The 14,131-nt window shown below is 36.9% G+C and overlaps 1 pseudogene; it reads right to left on the minus strand.

Moving 5' to 3' along the window:
* The window catches only part of LOC110799558 (uncharacterized), a 60,504-nt pseudogene that overhangs the window by 29,131 nt on the left and 17,242 nt on the right, over positions 1–14,131 (minus strand).

A 14,131-nucleotide genomic window follows, 5' to 3' on the forward strand; every position in this document is an offset into this window, starting at 1 on the left:
ATAAATAGGTGCCTAGGGTCACATATTTTCATAGATTATTCAAGTATTCAAAGTGAGTTTTTGAGAGAAAATTCAGACATATTTCTTGACTATAAGTGCCGAAAATCTTTAGTACCTTAAGGGCGATTCTAGTTGGTCAATCTTAAGGCGGATCCGGACGTGCTGTGGACTATCTACGGAGGGACGACACTTGGAGTCCTAAAGACTTGTTCTTGTTCGGTTCGGGCGCAGCTAGGGAAGGCACGCAACAAAGAGTATGCATCTAAACTATGCTATATGATTATGTGTAAATAATATGTATTCCTGGCTAAATGGTTTTTCCGCATGATTTATGAATTGTCATATGTATCATAACCTAACAGTGTAGCAAGCGATGCCTCGCCAGGCAACTGCTGCGATGCGAAGCGGGCGAGCAAGCTGCGCGCAAGCGTGGCTTGGCTTGCTGCGTTTGCGCGTGGCTGCTGCTAGTCATGCATGCCGAGCGATCAGTCTAGGGGCGCTGCTGCCTCGTGCATTAGACGGGGCTTGGGCGAAAAACCCAAGTGCCTCGTCTTGTTACGATTGACGCGTTTTAATTTTAATTTTGAATTTTCAGTTCGGAAACGATTTTAATTAATTTTAAAATTCGTAATTTAAATTGTTTTCTCGGAATTTAATTTTGAATAATTTAATTATTATAAATTTCGATTTATACTAATTATTTTACTAAAATTAAAACCTTGAATTAATTTAAATTCATTTTAATTCAACTGAAAATAAATTAAATGGATTCAATTATAAATTTATACGAGCTTTAAATTTTAATTAAATTTGTATGTTTCCGGTTAGACTAGGAAATACATTTTTATGTTTAAAATTAGTAAAGCATATGAATTTATTGGTTTAAGTGGGAGCATTTTAGTCATAAACTCTTGATTAGGGCTACATCTCTTTAAGGTTAAAACAATTTGATTAGAATTAATAAAGACTGAATAATTGGTAGATTATTGGTGCCCTTGATTAATTGCTGCAAATATTTATGTGATGCATAACATGTTCTACTAACCAGCTATGTGGGCCATTCATGATAATGAATGAGTGAATGGTATATATTGTATATGTACTGTTTTGCAGGTTATTGAAAGTGACTAGTATGGCCCAAATAGGAAAGTAAATATGGTCTGTGTACCATTAATTTGAATGTAATATTGGTCTAATGCACCAAAGTTTTTCAATTTAAATATGGTTTGCGTACCATCAAATAATTGTAATTAGTTTAATTATAGCTTATCCTATTTGAAGAAAATGGCACCTCCCATGGAGAATTCAAGACGAAGTTTCCAATCCATTTTCAAGACGGACTTTGAAGTTGAAGCTTCAAGATGAAGTCGGGCCATACTAGATCACATTTATATCTTATGCATGTTTTAAGTTATTTATTGCTTTAAATATGTCTTAATTATGCATGAGATTATGGCTTGATTATGTTGCATGATTAAGGATTTTAGTTCACTTAAAATATAACCAACATAGTAAGAGCCTTAAGTTCCAAACTTAAAAATTGAGTTAAAAGGTGCCATGTCAAAATAACACTTACTTGGATAACCTTTACATCAATCTTAGTAATAGTTTTCCGCCATAGCTAGGTGTTACTTATTGATCCTAAAGGTGTAAGGTACACAAATAAATTGTGAGTACATGTTAGTTTTGGTGAAACTCAACGATATAAGTAAAGAGTCATTTTATGTCGTGGCAAACGGGATATGTTTACCTAATAAGTTCTTAGACGTACCTATCAACCAAGAGTAATTTCTAGACTATTAGCAAAGGCTTTGCTTACCTAAAATATTTTAGAATTGAGTCTAAATACATAATGTGCTTAATTCTTCAATGATTTAAGGATCTTGGAATCATTTTATTCACACCTGCCGGAACAATAAATTCGAATAAAATGCCAATGACTTGTTTAAATTGCATGATTGCTTTAATTTTCAAGTTATTACTCATGATAAATGTTTAGACTTTGCATGCTTCAATGTATGTTTTAATTATTGTTTATAATTAAATATCTAGCACTGCAGTAAATCCTTTGAGAAAGGTAACAGTAAATTTCCTCGATTGGTAGTGAATCCAAGAACGATTCACGGAAATGAGAAAATGAGCGATTTAAAATGTACGTTTCTTATATCGACTTTTATGGTTGTTTTCGAGTATCAAAATCGAATGGAAAACCGATTGGTGCTTGTGAATTCAAAATACAATGTAGTTTTGAGATCATAAAGCATTGAGTTTAAACGCTCAGCTTTACCAATGGTTAACAACCTAATGTCTTTGTCCATTTAATTCTCGAATGAGTCTAGTCCCTAGAGATTCGCATAGATTGATGCTTAGAGAACTTTAGAAGCTTCTGGTAAGATCATCTAGTTGAAAAAGAATATTCGACATAAATAAAATGGTAAGAACTTTGATAGAGTGACATTGGACATATCTAACAAAGTATAAAAGTCAACACTAGAGAAGTCAATTCTTAAGACTATAAGAAAGGGTACAAGAAATAGGAAAACAAGGAACAAATGAAAGGAATTTACGATTCCCTTTCTACCTTAAAGTTTATGTTTAAAGAGAAGTGTCCTAGAAATTAAACTTCCTTGGTATCATATACCACTTGAGGTTCTTACTTCGGTAATAACTCAAACAATATAAGATAGGATACACTAATGACCTACAAGTGGGAAATGAAGCATGACAATGCTACATTAGTTGTATGGTCATCTAGTTTGTTTTTAGTCCTTTCAAAGGCTGGAACCTAATGGCTATTTTGTTCCATAATCAGCATACCTAAATTTATGTTTTCAAACACATAAAGACTCACATTCAAGAAAAACAAAAACAATGTTTGTTTGTTTATTTGAATTAAATTGTCATTTACGGGTTGAGTCAATATGCTTGATTAACAAACAACTCTTTAACAATAAGAACTTTAATAGGTTCAAATCAATCTCTTGATTTGAGTTCCATTAATCTTTGGCATTATTGCTTAGACCATATCAACAAGTTAACATTCTAAAGCTCTATTTTGATGGACTTTTGAAAGTTGATTTATTTCTAGATCATTCAAGACGAGTTAGTCTTACATGTTGAAAGTAACAAAAGATATGAACTATTGTTAGAACTCCTAGACAATAGAGTTCAAAGCTAAAGAAATATTTTATGACTTTATTATATCACCTGGATTTGAATGAATATTGGATTATTTACTCAATGTGATATAAGTTTGAATCTGTTTGGCTAGTTCAAAGATTCAGAAGTATAAAACCCACTTGGTAAGAAATCATAAAGATCTAGGATAAATCATGTTAATGATTACTTGAGACCAAAAATGATCATCAATGATTGTGTGTTGTAATTCCACAATCTAGCTCCATGAGATATGGCATATCTATGTTGGAATGATCGAAGTCAATTAACACTTGATTCGATAAATGATGAATCATAAAGACTTTTCCTATAATATCTAAAACAAAATGCTCAACTACCACCAAACTAAACCAAATTCGTCAAAGCTATCGAAAAGTAATTTCAGAATATCTTTTCATAATATATATCTAAAGAGTTGCTAAACTCAGTGGGAGCTTAGTGTTTGTTATTCGACAAACTAAGGCCCAAGTATAGATATATGTTTCATTGTGATTTATTCAAATGAGACACAAAGGTATTGTTTCTACCACAAATTTTTAAGAACATAATGTTTGTTTGCTCGAAAAAATGTCCTTTTGGAGATTCGTTTCCAAAATGACAAGTGGGAGAAAATAGACCTCGGAAGTATTCGAGGCGAACAACAAACATAAACGGACATTCCGGAGGCTTTTCGAAGTTCTTTAGAAAATCCGAACACGTATTCTTTAAGAACTTTAGAAGTGTCTTTAAAGAATGGAAATCTCTTAGAAAACTTTACAAGTGCTTCAAGGAGAACGGAATAATCAAAGGACTTTCAAGTGGCTATTGATATTCTATTGTTTGATGTTCTATACCCAAGTAGGCATGGAGTTCAAGTCACTGAAACTATGAGATTCTTCTATTAGATAGTGAAGAAACATGGAGTTCAGGTCACTAAAGCTATGAGATTCTTTTATTAGATAGTGAAGAAACCTACAACTTGCAGTTAGGCTATTATTATGTAGATTAATGAGTTTGTGACTTGTAAGAAACCTCTGACGAAGCCTAGATTCCCTGAAATGGTTAGAAGCCATATATAGACTCAAAGTTCTAAATGGTTAGAGGCCATAAAACATACTCAATGTTTTGATGACAAAATTGAAATTTTGTTGATTTGCAAGAATAGATTAAACACCTATTGGTTGCAAATTGGTTTTAAGGATAAAAACCATCAAACATGGAATTGTGTTCACACACAAAGCTAGATTAGTTGCTAAAGGTTACAAGCAAATTCACGGCGTGGATTGTGTTGAAACCTCATTTATAATCGTAATGCTCAAGTCTATAATTCAAGCAATGATAGCATATTGGTACATATGGCAATTGGATGACAAAACATCTTCCTCAGTCAAATGTTGGAAGCAACTATGTACATGGCATATCATAGGATTTGTGGATCCAAATAAATGATTGAAAAGGAAAGCTAGCTTATGATATCTAAGTACAGATTTAAGCAAGTAATTGGGAATTGAAACTGTATTTTAGTGAAGCTAATAAGTATTTTAGTTTCATAAAATGCACATGATTCTTATAGATATATAAGAAGTTTAGTGGGAGTACATAAAACTTAATTGGTCATATGTGTATCACACACACATATTTCTCTATTGTGAAATAACATTCAAATGCTAATGACTTAGATTTGAAATTATTCATCAATGATTGACCAAGGCGAAACTTAGTACATACGGGATATTAACAAAGATCTTATAATATTGTTTTGGATTAAGTAATGGCATTTACTAAATCAAACACGAAAGACTCCATTGGAGATATTCCACCCATATGAATAAATCTAAGTAATGAATGTTTGAACTATGTATAAGCATTTACTAAGTTAAACATCAAAGAATCTAATTTTTCACCTATATTATATGTCAAAGAATTTAGCTGGATTTAGTATCTACTAAAATTGGATAGCTAAAGTTACATGAATAGAATTCAATTGGAAATTATTCTGCAAAAGAATTTATCATGTACGATATAATATGAGGATCGCCAAAAATGTATCGTATGGCTTTAGGCATGACGAACATATACCAATCTCTATTGATCTAAGTGAAGATCAACTAGATTGAGATCAAGAAAAACTTATGGTACTTGAAAAGGTACATAAGAATAGTTCTTGATTCAAGGAAATAAAGATATGCTAAATATTGATGCTACACGTATAAACACTGGCAAAGGATCAAGCGAGATTCCTTTGGAGTTAACCATTGACAAGGACGAGCTAAAGAGCATCGTATTTTGAAATGGCAACATGGATTGGAGACCATTAGTTGTTGCGTGGGAAATTAAAATAATAATTTCTATGTTCTAAGATATAGTTGGAAAGTCTTCCGCATATCTGTGAACTGCTTGGATATGAAAATCCAAACAAAGCATCATAAGTAACCTATACAGTTGAAGTAAAAGTAATTATTGCCTAAGAAGCAATAAAACAGAGTTGTTTACATTAAAGAGTTCTGCACTGAACTTGGGTGGATCACATGTCTGCTGACTTGATGGTTTTTCATTGCAAAGTGCGTAGAACCAATATTGAAGTAAGAAAGACTAGATCACATAATAAACAAACTCAAAAGATCTTATCATCATATCTCGAAGAACATTCGATGAAAAGGATATTAAGATTGGCAAAGCATGATAACTAAACCTATGCAACAAGTGAGAAACAACACTCACATTGTGGCAGTGGAAATCAAGCATAGCTTTGAATTCCATGAACTGTTTTAAAGAAGGGTTTGAGGCCCATGTTTGTAAAACATTAACATTTATCATGTATGAAATGTATTTTCATATTCCATTTAATCTTGGTTTAGTATTAAATGATGAGTCCCTTCAATTTGACGATATATTCAAGATAGACTATCAGGACCAGTCCTGTGACTAAGAAATGTCTATCAAGTGAACTTGAAAGTCAAAAGTTAAAAATGGTCCCTGGTCGGAGTTTTCTATAAAGATGGACGCATAAAAAACGTTAGACGACTAGAATGCAAGATGACTAGTAGTTCTGTTTCTTGAACTGTGTGGACATGGCAATGTCATAATCATTTGCGTAGATACTTTCTTTGGGAAGACTAGTATCGGACGGACCTATGAAACTTTACTGTAAGAGATGAAAATCTGTCGTAAGTAAATTTCATTAAAATTATTAGACACTAATCCTCAATACCTGAGTGATTTGAGATTACTTGTTTGAGAACTGCTTACTTTGATGTTGTCAACCGTCACACCGTAAAAGGAGGCTATAAAGGCAACGCTCAGGTAATCACCTATCAAAAAAAGTCTAATCTCAAGATCGCAAGATTGGGATTGTCCTCCCATAAATCGGGATGAGATGCTGAAAGTTGTACAAGGCCACTCGGAGAGCTAGAAACTGTAAAATGCATGGCCGTGCTCAGATGAATCATAGGCTATGATTATCTGTTTATTTGATCAGTTAAACGTTGAAACCGAGAAACACCTCTGGGCATAATAAGGATGCCAACTCTTACCTTATGTTCAAGAGCAAGCATCGAGCGACAAAGGAATTAGGAAATGCACACTTGTCCCTAAGGACAAGTGGGAGACTGAAGGAAATAATGCCCTTGGTCCAAGTATGCATTTAATGATAAGTCTAATAAATGCGGTTCAGTATTAATTATGCAAGTTAATAATTCAGTGAGATCAAGTGAACTGAATGCCTAACTAGAGGCCGCTTCAGTTCAAGTGGATTAATGATATTAATCCACAGCTTACTCTTGACTGAACCCGTAGGGTCACACAAATAGTACGTAAACGGATCAAGTATTTAATGGCATTAAATACTCTATCTAATACATATTCGGAATCGACGGATCTTGGTTTCAGTGGGAGCTGAGATCGTCAAAGGCAAATAAATAAATACTCTGGAAACGATGATATTGCCGAAAACGGAAATATGGATCGTATCGGAAATATAAATATTATCCAAGTCGTAGATGTTGCCGGAAACGGAAACATGGTACGTATCGGAAATATTATCGGAATCGGAAAATAATTCTGGAAACGGAAATATTAAATATTTGTTCGAGACGGAAATTAATTCCGGAATCGTAAATGTTAAATATTGTTCGTATCGGAAATGAATTCCGGAATCGGGAATTAATCGGAAGCGCGTCATACGAATTAGCATCGGACGAGCTTGCTAGACGAAGGCCCAGCACGAAGCCAGGCCCACGTCCATCAAGAGAAACGCGCACCACAACGCACCAACCCAAGGCTGCGCCAGGCCCACCGCAAGGCAGGCCCAGCGCACGCCCAAGGCTGCGGCAGCGTGTAGGCTTTGTGGCAGTGGGCTGCGAGTGCTCATGGGTTGCGCGCGCGCGCATGACGCCCCTCGTGGGCTACTGTGCGTGAGTGTGTGTTTGTGTTCACTTACGAAACCTAAAGCGTATAGGATTCATTTGTTGATTGGATTTCCTAATCCTTAAAGATATATTAATTAATTTAGAGTTCTGCTAGGATTCTAATTTAATTAATTTGTATCCTAGTAGGATTCGATTACTTATTCCATGGCCTATAAATATGAGTTAAGGGCTCATAATTTATAACGAGTTTTCAAGTATTCAAAGGTAAAAATTTGAGCAAAAATTCAGCCAAACACTTGCCCATATAGCCGCGTATTATTAGTACCTTAAGGGCGATTCTAGTTGGTCAATCTTAAGGCGGATCCGGACGTGCTATGGACTTTCTACGGAGGGACGCCACTTGAATTCCTAAAGACTTGTTCTTGTTCGGTTCGGGCGCAGCAAGGGAGGGCACGCTACAAAGTGTATGCATCTAAATTATGCTAATTGTTATGTGGCAGTTAATTTGGAATCCTGGCATTTATGGTTATTTCCGCATGATTTATATTCGTATATATGTATCATAACCTAACATGTAGTGCCGTAGTTTCTTTGTGGCCCAAACCAAGGCGATGTTGAGTTTCTCGAGCTGAGTGTATTTGGTCTCGTACTCGATCAACTTTTTGCTTATGTAGTATATGGCGTTCTCCTTGCCTTCAATTTCCTGGGCAAGCATATCCCCTACTGCTGAATCGGTTGTTGTGAGGTAGAGCCTGAGAGGAATCCCTGGCATGGCTGGCTTTAGTACTGGTGGGTTGGAAAGGTAGCTCTTGATTGTTTCGAATGCATGTTGACAGTCATCATCCCACACCTTGGGCTCGCTTTTTCTGAGCTTTCGAAATACTGGTTCACAGATCATTGTGAGTCTTGAAATGAACCTGCTGATATATTGTAGTCTGCCGAGAAAACCCCGAATTTCCTTTTCATTCGTTGGTGGTTACATCTCGAGAATTAATTTGATTTTTGATGGGTCAGCCTCTATGCCTCGAGAGCTGATAACATATCCGAGTAACTTGCCTGACGTTACCCCGAATGCGCACTTTTGAGGATTGAGCCTCATGTTGTATTGTCTGAGCCTGTTGAAAAACTTTCGAAGTACCGAGGTATGCTCGTGCCGTTCTTTGGATTTAACAATCATGTCGTCGACATATACCTTGATTTCCCTGTGAATCATATCACTCATGATGGATGTGGCTGTTCTTTGATAAGTTGCTCCTGCGTTCTTTAGTCCGAACGGCATAACTGTATAGCAATATGTACCCCACTGAGTGATGAAGGTTGTCTTCTCCATGTCTTCCTTGAAGGAAATAATGCCCTTGGTCCAAGTATGCATTCAATGTTAAGTCTAATAAATGCGGTTCAGTATTAATTAACAAGTTAATAATTCAGTGAGATCAAGTGAGCTGAATGCCTAGCTAGAGGCCGCTTCAGTTCAAGTGGAATTAATGATATTAATCCACAGCTTACTCTTGACTGAACCCGTAGGGTCACACAAATAGTACGTAAACGGATCAAGTATTTAATGGCATTAAATACTCCATCTATGGATATTCGGAATCGACGGATCTTGGTTTCAGTGGGAGCTGAGATCGTCACAGGCAAGAAATGAATACTCCGGAAACGATGATATTGCCGGAAACGGAAATATGGATCGTATCGGAAATATAAATATTATCCAAGTCGTAGATGTTGCCGGAAACGGAAACATGGTACGTATCGGAAAATATTATCGGAAATGGAAATATTGCCAGAATCGGAAATATTGCCGGAAACGGAAATATTGTCAGAATCGGAAATATTATCGGAATCGGAAAATAATTCCGGAAACGGAAATATTAAATATTTGTTCGAAACGGAAATTGATTCCGGAATCGGAAATATTAAATATTGTTCGTATCGGAAATGAATTCCGGAATCGGGAATTTAATCGGAAGCGTATCGTACGAATTAGCATCGGACGAGGCCCGCTAGACGAAGGCCCAGCACGAAGCCAGGCCGTCGCCCAGCGAGCCAACGCGCACCATCGCACGCCAAGCCTCGAACAGGCCCAGCGCAAGGCCAGGCCCAGCCAAGGCCTTGGGCGCGCGCGCGAGAGCACAGCAGTGGGCCGAGCGCTGTGCGCCTAGCGTGGGCCGCAAGGCTTGCGCGGGTGTACGGTGCTCGTGCAATGCTTGTGCGGGAATCCTGAAGCAATCGGGATTTGAAGTGTGATTAAATCCTAAAACTATTAGATAATGATTATTTAATTTGAGTCCTAGTAGGGTTATAATTAAATAAATTAGTATCCTAATAGGATTCCAAAACCCTTTCCATAACTCTATAAATAGGTGCCTAGGGTCACATATTTTCATAGATTATTTCAAGTATTCAAAGTGAGTTTTTGAGAGAAAATTCAGACACATTCCTTGACTAAAAGTGCCGAAAATCTTTAGTACCTTAAGGGCGATTTTAGTTGGTCAATCTTAAGGCGGATCCGGACGTGCTGTGGACTATCTACGGAGGGACGACACTTGGAGTCCTAAAGACTTGTTCTTGTTCGGTCCGGGCGCAGCTAGGGAAGGCACGCAACAAAGAGTATGCATCTAAATTATGCTATATGATTATGTGTAAATAATATGTATTCCTGGCTTAATGGTTGTTTCCGCATGATTTATGAATTGTCATATGTATCATAACCTAACAGTGGTATCACGAGCCTCTTATTATTTTCATAATCTAAATTGCATGAACATGGTTAAATATTACAAATTTGCAAGAATTAAAAGGGGTGATTAATTTTCGTAATTGTTAATTAATTGCAAAATTGCGTTTATTTAATTATACGTACGCAGTTTTTCGGCAGTTTCTTCGTTACTCATCCAAATCGAGTGATTTTTGTGTCAATTCCGCATGTAAAAGGCATTCTAAAATTTTAACAAAAATAATATTTTTCTGCCGAACCCAGAATTCTCAAATTCGAAGCCTAACTATGACTTTTCGAAGGTTTTAGTTTTTCGAATGCAAAATTTCGTAAATTTAAGATGTTAAATTAAATATTTGCGATTCTTGTTGATAAATCTTGAATTTTTGATTGACCTACTGTATATGTTTAACAAGTTTGAATGCCTAGCCTTGTTAATTATGCAATCTAATTTGTAATTATGATTAATTAGTTGAAAATTAGAGTAATTTAGAATTAATTTGATTTTCATAATTAATTATAATTTAATTAGAAACCTATGATTAAAAACCACCATAAAAATTGTAAATTTATGATAAATTTTAAATTTTTATGACCTAGGCTTGAATCCATGATAATCGGAAATCAATTGAATAATGATTTTTCGATTTTTCGCCCTAAAATTATGAAATTAATATTAATTTATTAATTTGTCATTAATTTTAAATATAAATTTTAAATTTTTATGCGATTCGTTCATATAACTTGCACGCACAAAGCAATGGACGCTTCGTGTTACCCTTAAGGGGTGTTGTATAGTGCGGGCATGCGACGACGAGCAAGGGAGCTCGTCGCCCGTGCGGCACGAATGCAATGAGCATGGGCATGGTGCACGAGCACAAGGCAGCAGCCCTGCCTTGTGTCGTGGGCCACGAGCTATGGACGAATGGGCATGGGCGAAGGCGAGGCACGGCAGTCGCGTGTGGGCAGCAAGCGAGCTGCGCCACAACGCGCACTGCCTCGCGCAAGCGCGCGCAGCCTCGCGCGCAGCGAGCGCAAGCTCGCGTGCCACGAGCGCTGCGCCCAGCGTCGATCACGCGCAGCGAGCAATTGCTCGCGCATAGCGAGCGATGGCTCGCGCACAGCGAGCGATGGCTCGCGTGCATCGAGCGCTGGAGCGCGCGCAGCAAGCGCTGGCGAGCGCGCACAGCGAGCGATGGCTCGCGTGCATCGAGCGCTGGCGCGCGCGCAGCGAGCACCACTTGTGCGATGGCTTGCGATGGGAAGATGCAGCAGCTATGCGACGAGCGCATGGGCTGCGCACACATGGCCAGCGATGGTTGTGTGCGTGTGGCCCATGGGCGTGCGATGCGTAGGGTGTTTGCATTATGATTAGATCGTTTTGAATGTTTAATTTGAAATTTTCAGTTTACGTAATTTTAATTAATTTTAAAATTAATAATTTAAATTATTTTCTTGGATTTTAATTTTGAATATTGTAATTATAATAAATTTTATTTATTCTAATTATTTTACTAAAATTAAAATCATGAATTAATTTAAATACGACTGAAACAAATTAAAATTTTTGGATTCAATTATAAATTTATATGAGCTTTAAATTTTAATTAAATTTGTATGTTTCCGGTTAGACTTGAAATACATTTTTATGTTTAAAATTAGTAAAGCATATGAATTTATTGGTTTAAGTGGGAGCCCTTTTAGTCGTAAACTCTTGATTAGGTCTACAAATCCTTAAGGTTAAAACAACTTGATTAGAATTAATAAGGACTGAATAATTGGTAGATTATTGGTGCCCTTGATTAATTGCTGCAAATGTTTACGTGATGCATAATGTGTTATACTAACCAGCTATGTGGGCCATTCATGATAATGAATGGGTGAATGGTATATATTGTATATGTACTGTTTTGCAGGTTATGAAGTGACTAGTATGGCCCAAATAGGATAGGAAATATGGTCTGCGTACCATTAATTTGAATGTAATTGGTCTAAAGTACCAAAGTCGTTTTTCAATTCAAATATGGTCTGCGTACCATCAAATAGTTGTAATTAGTTTTAATTATAGCTTATCCTATTTGAAGAAAATGGTGCCTCCCACGGAGATTTTCAAGACGGACTTTGAAGTCAAAGCTTCAAGATGAAGTCGGGCCATACTAGATGACATTTATCTTATGCATGCTTTAAGTTATTTATTGCTTTAAATATGTCTTAATTATGCATGAGATTGTGGCTTGATTATGTTGCATGATTAAGGATTTTAGTTCACTTAAAATCTAACCAACATAGTAAGAGCCTTAAGTTCCAAACTTAAAAATTGAGTTAAAAGGTGCCATGCCAAAATATACACTTGCTTGGATATCCTTTACATCAATCTAGTAATAGTTTTCGCTTAGCAAGGTGTTACTTATTGGTCCTAAAGGGGCAAGGTACACAAATAATTGTGAGTACATGTTAGTTTTGGTGAAACTCAACGATATAAGTAAGGAGTCCTTTTATGTCGTGGCAAAATCGATAGGTTTACCTAATAAGTTCTTAGACGTACCTATCAACCAAGAATAGTTTCTAGACTATTAGCAAAAGGCTTTTGCTTACCTAAGATGTTTTAGGATTAAGTCGACAAACTGTGCTTAGTTCTTCAATGATTTTAGGATCTTGGAATCATTTTATTCACACCTGCCGGAACACATAACTTGAATAAAATGCTTAATAAACCTTGAATTATGCATGTATGCTAGAATTTAAGTTTATTAAGAGAAACTGTGAATGGTTATTTATTTGTTTATTCTTTTCAATTGTAGTTTTTAATATGGCAAACAACAATTCATTCAACATTCGATCAATTCTCGAAAAGGAGAAGTTGAACGGGAAAAACTTCCTTGACTGGCAAAGGAACTTGCAAATAGTTCTTATGCAGGAAGAAAAGGAGTATGTCCTAGATGAGGCGATGCCCGAAGCCGCAGGCGACGGGGTCACTCAGGCAGCCCTCAATCGTTGGATTGATGCCAACAAGGATGTGAAATGTCTAATGCTCGCCACCATGAGTGCGGATCTGCAGAAAACGTTCATCAACTCAGATGATTTCACAATCATCAGTGAGTTGAAGAACATGTTCCAAGATCTGGCTCGAGTCGAAAGATTCGAGACTCATAGGCAAATTCTTGAGACCAAGCTTAAGAAGGGCGAGCCCGTAAGTCCACATGTTCTCAAAATGATTGGACTCATTGAGAATATGAGTCGGATGGATCAGCAATTTTCTCAGGAAATGGCTATAGACACCATCCTCCATTCTCTTCATAGCGGGTATGATCAGTTCAAACTGAACTACAGTATGAATAGTCTGGACAAAACGCTCACTGAGCTTCACGGTATGCTGAAGACCGCTGAAAAGACGCTCAAAAGTGATAAGCAGGATGTGCTTATGGTGCGTAGGGGCAAGTTCAAGAAATCTGGAAAGAAGAGGAATGCTAAGAAAGGTGGCAACAAGGCCAGCCCAACTAAGCAAACTGGCGCCAAATCTGTAAAGAGGAAGGTCAGTCAACCCACTTCTGAATCCGAATGCTTCTACTACAAGAAGAAGGGGCATTGGAAGAGAGATTGCTTGAAGCTAAAGGAAGATCAGAAGAACGGAACAGTCATTCCATCTTCAGGTATTTTCGTTATAGACTGTATACTTGCTAATTCAACTTCTTGGGTATTAGATATAGGTTGTGGCTCACACTTATGTTCCAATCCACAGGGACTAAGAAGAAGTAGAAAGTTAAGCAAGGGTGAAGTCGACCTACGAGTGGAAAATGGAGCACGGATTGCTGCATTAGCTGTAGGAACTTACTATTTGTCGTTGCCCTCCGGGCTAGTTTTGGAACTGGAAGAATGTTTCCATGTTCCA

Source organism: Spinacia oleracea, chromosome 1 (assembly GCF_020520425.1).
Source record: "Spinacia oleracea cultivar Varoflay chromosome 1, BTI_SOV_V1, whole genome shotgun sequence".
NCBI classification, from domain to species: Eukaryota; Viridiplantae; Streptophyta; class Magnoliopsida; order Caryophyllales; family Amaranthaceae; genus Spinacia; species Spinacia oleracea.